Genomic DNA, 6,286 nt, shown 5'->3' with positions numbered 1-6,286 from the left:
CTCATGGCAAGGCACACTTCCGGTGCGGTACACAGCATAGCATACTATAGAGCCTACGTCTAAAGCATAGGGGACGACCTTCGTCCTTTCTCTCTTTTCTGCCGTGGTCGAGCTTTAAGTCTTAACTTCATGCCTTACGACTCAGGCAAGAACTCCTTCATTGACTGATCCATCTTGAACACCTTCAAGATCATGTCAAGGTATATGCTCATTTGAAAGTACCATTAAGCGTTTTGATCCATCCTCATAGATCTTGATGCTAAATGTTCAAGTAGCTTAATCCAGGTTTTCACTTGAAAAACACTTTTCAAATAACCCTATATGCATTCCAGAAATTCTACATCATTTCTGATCAACAATATGTCAACAACATATACTCATCAAAAATTCTATAGTGCTCCCACTCACTTCTTTGGATATACAAGTTTCTCATAAACTTTGTATAAACCCAAAATCTTTGATCATCTTATCAAAGTGTACATTCCAACTCCGAGATGCGTACTCCAGTCCATGGAAGGATCGCTGGAGCTAGCATACCTTTTAGCATCCTTAGGATCGACAAAACCTTTCTGATTGTATCACATACAACCTTTCCTTACAAAAACTGGTAAGGAAACTCGTTTTTGACATCCATCTGCCAGATTTCATAAATGCAACTAATGCTAACATGATTCCGACGGACTTAAGCTTCGCTACGGATGAGAAAATATCATTGTAGTCAACTCCTTGAACTTGTGAAAAATTCTTCGCCACAAGTCGAGCTTCATAGACGGTGACATTAACGTCCACGTTCGTCTTCTTCTTAAAGATCCATTTATCTCAATGGCTTGCCGATCATCGGGCAAGTCCACCAATGTCCATGCTTTGTTATGATACATGGATCCTATCTCGGATTTCATGGCTTCTAACCATTTGTCAGAATTTGGGCCCACCATCGCTTCACCATAGCTCGTAGGTTCATTGTTGTCTAGCAACATGTCCTTCAAGACAGGATCACCGTACCACTCCGAAGCAGTACGCGTCCTTGTCGTCCTACGAGGTTCGGTAGTGACTTGATCCGAAGCTTCATGATCACTATCATAAGCTTCCACTTCAATTGGTGTAGGTGCCACAGGAACAACTTCTTGTGCCCTGCTACACACTTGTTGAAGTGACAGTTCAATAACCTCATCAAGTCTCCACCATCCTCCCACTCAATTCTTTCGAGAGAAACCTTTCCTCGAGAAAGGACCCGATTCAAGAAACAATCCCTATTGCTTTCGGATCTGAATTAGGAGGTATACCCAACTATTTTGGGTGTCCTATGAAAATGCATTTTATCCGCTTTGGGTTCGAGCTTATCAACCTGAAACTTTTTCACATAAGCGTCGCATCCCCAAACTTTTTAAGAAATGACAGCTTAGGTTTCTCTAAACCATAGTTCATAAGGTGTCATCTCAGCGGAATTACGTGGTGCCCTATTTAAAGTGAGTGTGGTTGTCTCTAATGCCTAACCCATGAACGATAGTGGTAATTCTATAAGAGACATCATGGTATGCACCATATCCAATAGGGTGCAGTTATGATGTTCGGACACACCATCACACTATGGTGTTCTAGGCGGTATTAATTGTGAAACAATTTCCACAATGTCTTAATTACGTGCCAAAGCTCGTAACTCAGATACTCATCTCTATGATCATATCATAGACATTTTATCCTCTTGTCACAGATCTTCAACTTCACTCTGAAATTACTTGAACCATTCAATAATTCAGACTTGTGTTTCATCAAGTAAATATACTCAACATCTACTTGAATCATCTGTGAAGTAAGAACATAACGATATTCACTGCATGCCTCAGCACTCATTGGACTGCACACATCAAAATGTGTTACTTCCAACAAGTTGCTATCTTGTTCCATCTTACTGAAACCGAGGCTTTTCAGTCATTTTGCCCATGTGGTATGATTTGCATATCTCAAGTGATTCAAAATCAAGTGAGTCCAAACGATCCATCTGCATGGAGTTTCTTCATGCATATACACCAATAGACATGGTTCGCATGTCTCAAACTTTTCAAAAACGAGTGAGTCCAAAGATCCATCAACATGGAGCTTCTTCATGCGTTTATACCAATATGACTTACATGGCAGTGCCACAAGTAAGTGGTACCATCATTACTATCTTATATCTTTTGGCATGAAAATGTGTATTACTATGATCGAGATTCAATAAACCATTCCTTTAGGTGCAAGACCATTGAAGGTATTATTCAAATAATAGAGTAACCATTATTCTCCTTAAATGAATAACCGTATTGCGATAGACATAATCCAATCATTTCTATGCTCAACGCAAACACCAAATGACAATTATTCAAGTTTAATACTAATCTTGATGGTAGAGGGAGCGTGCGATGTTTGATCACATCAAACTTGGAAACACTTCCAACACATATCGTCAGCTCACCTTTAGCTAGTCTCCGTTTATTCCGTAGCTCTTTTATTTTGAGTTACTAACACTTAGCAACCGAACCGGTATCTTAATACCCTAGTGCTACTAGGAGTACTAGTAAAGTACACATTAACATAATGTATATCCAATATACTTCTATCGACCTTGCCAGCCTTCTCATCTACCAAGTATCTAGGGTAATTCTGCTCCAGTGGATGTTCCCTTTATTACAGAAGCACTGAGTCTCGGGTTTGGGTTCAACCTTGGGTTTCTTCACTAGAGCAGCAGCTGATTTGCCGTTTCATGAAGTACCCTTCTTGCCCTTGCCCTTCTTGAAACTAGTGGTTTCACTAACCATCAACAATTGATGCTCCTTCTTGATTTCTACTTTCGCGGTGTCAAACATCACGAATACTTCAAGGATCATCATATCTATCCCTGATATGTTATAGTTCATCACGAAGCTCTAGCAGCTTGGTGGCAATGACTTTGGAGAAACATCACTATCTCATCTGGAAGATCAACTCCCACTCGATTCAAGTGATTGTTGCACTCAGACAATCTGAGCACAAGCTCAACGATTGAGCTTTTCTTCCTTAGTTTGCAGGCTAAGAAAATCGTAGGAGGTCTTATACCTCTTGACGTGGGCACGAGCCTGAAATCCCAATTTCAGCCCTCGAAACATCTCATATGTTCCGTGACGTTTCAAAAAAGTCTCTGGTGCCTCAACTCTAAACCGTTTAGCTGAACTATCACGTAGTTATCCAAACGTGTATGTCCGATGTTCGCAACATCCACAGACGATGTTTGGGGTTCAGCACACTGAGCGGTGCATTAAGGACATAAGCTTTCTACTGATCGCATAATCGCTACTGTCAACTTTCAACTATATTTTCTCTAGGAACATATCTAAACAATGGAACTAAAGCGCGAGCTTACGACATAATTTGCAAAGATCTTTTGACTATGTTCAGGATAATTAAGTTCATCTCATGAACTCCCACTCAAATAGACATCCCTCTAGTCATCTAAGTGATTACATGATCCGAGTCAACTAGGCCGTGTCCGATCATCACGTGAGACGGACTAGTCATCATCGGTGAACATCTTCATGTTGATCGTATCTACTATACGACTCATGCTCGACCTTTTGGTCTCTTGTGTTCCGAGGCCATGTCTGTACATGCTAGGCTCATCAAGTTAACCTAAGTGTTTCGCGTGTGTAAATCTGGATTACACCCGTTGTATGTGAACGTAAGAATCTATCACACCCGATCATCACATGGTGCTTCGAAACGACGAACTTTCATAACGGTGCACAGTTAGGGGGAACACTTTCTTGAAATTTTAATGAGGGATCATCTTATTTACTACCGTCGTTCTAAGCAAATAAGATGCATAAACATGATAAACATCACATGCAATCAAATAGTGACATGATATGGCCAATATCATTTTGCTCCTTTTGATCTCCATCTTCGGGGCTCCATGATCATCATCGTCACCGGCATGACACCATGATCTCCATCATCATGATCTCCATCATTGTGTCTTCATGAAGTTGTCTCGCCAACTATTACTTCTACTACTATGGCTACCGGTTAGCAATAAAGTAAAGTAATTACATGGCGTTGTTTAATGACACGCATGTCATACAATAAATTAAGACAACTCCTATGGCTCCTCCCGGTTGTCATACTCATCGACATGCAAGTCATGATTCCTATTACAAGAACATGATCAATCTCATACATCACATATCATTCATCACATTCTTCTTGGCCATATCACATCACATAGCATACCCTGCAAAAACAAGTTAGACGTCCTCTAATTGTTGTTTGCATGTTTTACATGGCTGCTATGGGTTTCTAGCAAGAACATTTCTTACCTACGCAAAACCACAACGTGATATGCCAATTGCTATTTACCCTTCATAAGGACCCTTTTCATCGAATCCGTTCCGACTAAAGTGGGAGAGACTGGCACCTGCTAGCCACCTTATGCACCAAGTGCATGTCAGTCGGTGGAACCTGTCTCACGTAAGTGTACATGTAAGGTCGGTCCGGGCCGCTTCATCCCACAATACCGTCGAAACAAGATTGGACTAGTAACGGTAAGCATATTGAACAAAATCAATTCCCACAACTACTTTGTGTTCTACTCGTGCAAAGAATCTACGCAATAGACCTAGCTCATGATGCCACTGTTGGGGAACGTAGCAGAAATTCAAAATTTTCCTACGTGTCACCAAGATCTATCTATAGAGAAACCAGCAACGAGGGGAAGGAGAGTGCATCTACATACCCTTGTAGATCGCTAAGCGGAAGCGTTCAAGAGAACGGGGTTGAAGGAGTCGTACTCGTCATGATCCAAATCACCGGAGATCCTAGTGCCGAACGGACGGCACCTCTGCGTTCAACACACGTACAGCCTGGTGACGTCTCCCATGCCTTGATCCAGCAAGGAGAGAGGGAGAGGTTGAGGAAGACTCCATCAGGCAGCAGCACAATGGCGTGGTGGTGATGGAGGAGCATGGTAGTCCAGCAGGGCTTCGCCAAGCACCGCGAGAGAGGAGGAGTAAGAGAGTTAGGGCTGCGCCAAGAGGGAGAGGTTCTCGCGTCTCTGGCAGCCCCAAAACCCCCACTATTTATAGGGGGGGAGGGGGCTGCGCCCCCTCTAGGGTTCCCTCCCCAGGGGTGGCGGCAGCCCCCAGATGCCATCTGGTGGTGGCCAGAAGGGGGGAGAGGGGAGGCGCACCTGGGGTGGGCCTTAGGGCCCATCTGCCCTAGGGTTTGCCCCCTCCCACCCTTCCCTGCACCTTGGGCCCTGTGGGGGCGCACCAGCCCATCCGGGGCTGGTCCCCTCCCACACTTGGCCCATGCTGCCCTACGGGGATGGTGGACCCACTTGGTGGACCCCCAGGCCCCTCCCGGTGGTCCCGGTACGTTACATAAAACCCGAAACTTTTCCGGTGACCAAAACAGGACTTTCCATATATAAATCTTTACCTCTGGACCATTCTGGAACTCCTAGTGACATCCGGGATCTCATCTGGGACTCCGAACAACATTCGGTAACCACATACAAACTTCCTTTATAAGCCTAGCATCATTGAACCTTAAGTGTGTAGACCCTACGGGTTCGGGAACCATGCAGACATGACCGAGACGTTCTCTGGTCAATAACCAACAGCGGGATCTGGATACCCATGTTGGCTCCCACATGTTCCACGATGATCTCATCGGATGAACCACGATGTCAAGGACTCCATTGATCCCGTATGCAATTCCCTTTGTCTAGCGGTATTGTACTTGCCCGAGATTCGATCGTCGGTATGCCGATACCTAGTTCAATTTCGTTACTGGCAAGTCTCTTTACTCGTTCCGTAACACATCATCCCGTGATCAACCCTTTGATCACATTGTGCACATTATGATGATGTCCTACCGAGTGGGCCCAGAGATACCTCTCCATTTACACGGAGTGACAAATCCCAGTCTCGATTCGTGCCAACCCAACAGACACTTTCAGAGATACCTGTAGTGCACCTTTATAGCCACCCAGTTACGTTGTGACGTTTGGTACACCCAAAGCATTCCTACAGTATCCGGGAGTTGCACAATCTCATGGTCTAAGGAAATGATACTTGACATTAGAAAAGCTTTAGCATATGAACTACGATCTTTGTGCTAGGCTTAGGATTGGGTCTTGTCCATCACATCATTCTCCTAATGATGTGATCCCGTTATCAACGACATCCAATGTCCATGGTCAGGAAACCGTAACCATCTATTGATCAACGAGCTAGTCAACTAGAGGCTTACTAGGGACATGGTGTTGTCTATG

Source organism: Triticum dicoccoides, chromosome 2B (assembly GCF_002162155.2).
Source record: "Triticum dicoccoides isolate Atlit2015 ecotype Zavitan chromosome 2B, WEW_v2.0, whole genome shotgun sequence".
Taxonomy (NCBI): Eukaryota; Viridiplantae; Streptophyta; class Magnoliopsida; order Poales; family Poaceae; genus Triticum; species Triticum dicoccoides.
The sequence above is the reverse complement of the archived record's forward strand: the minus strand, read 5'-3'. Positions refer to the sequence as shown.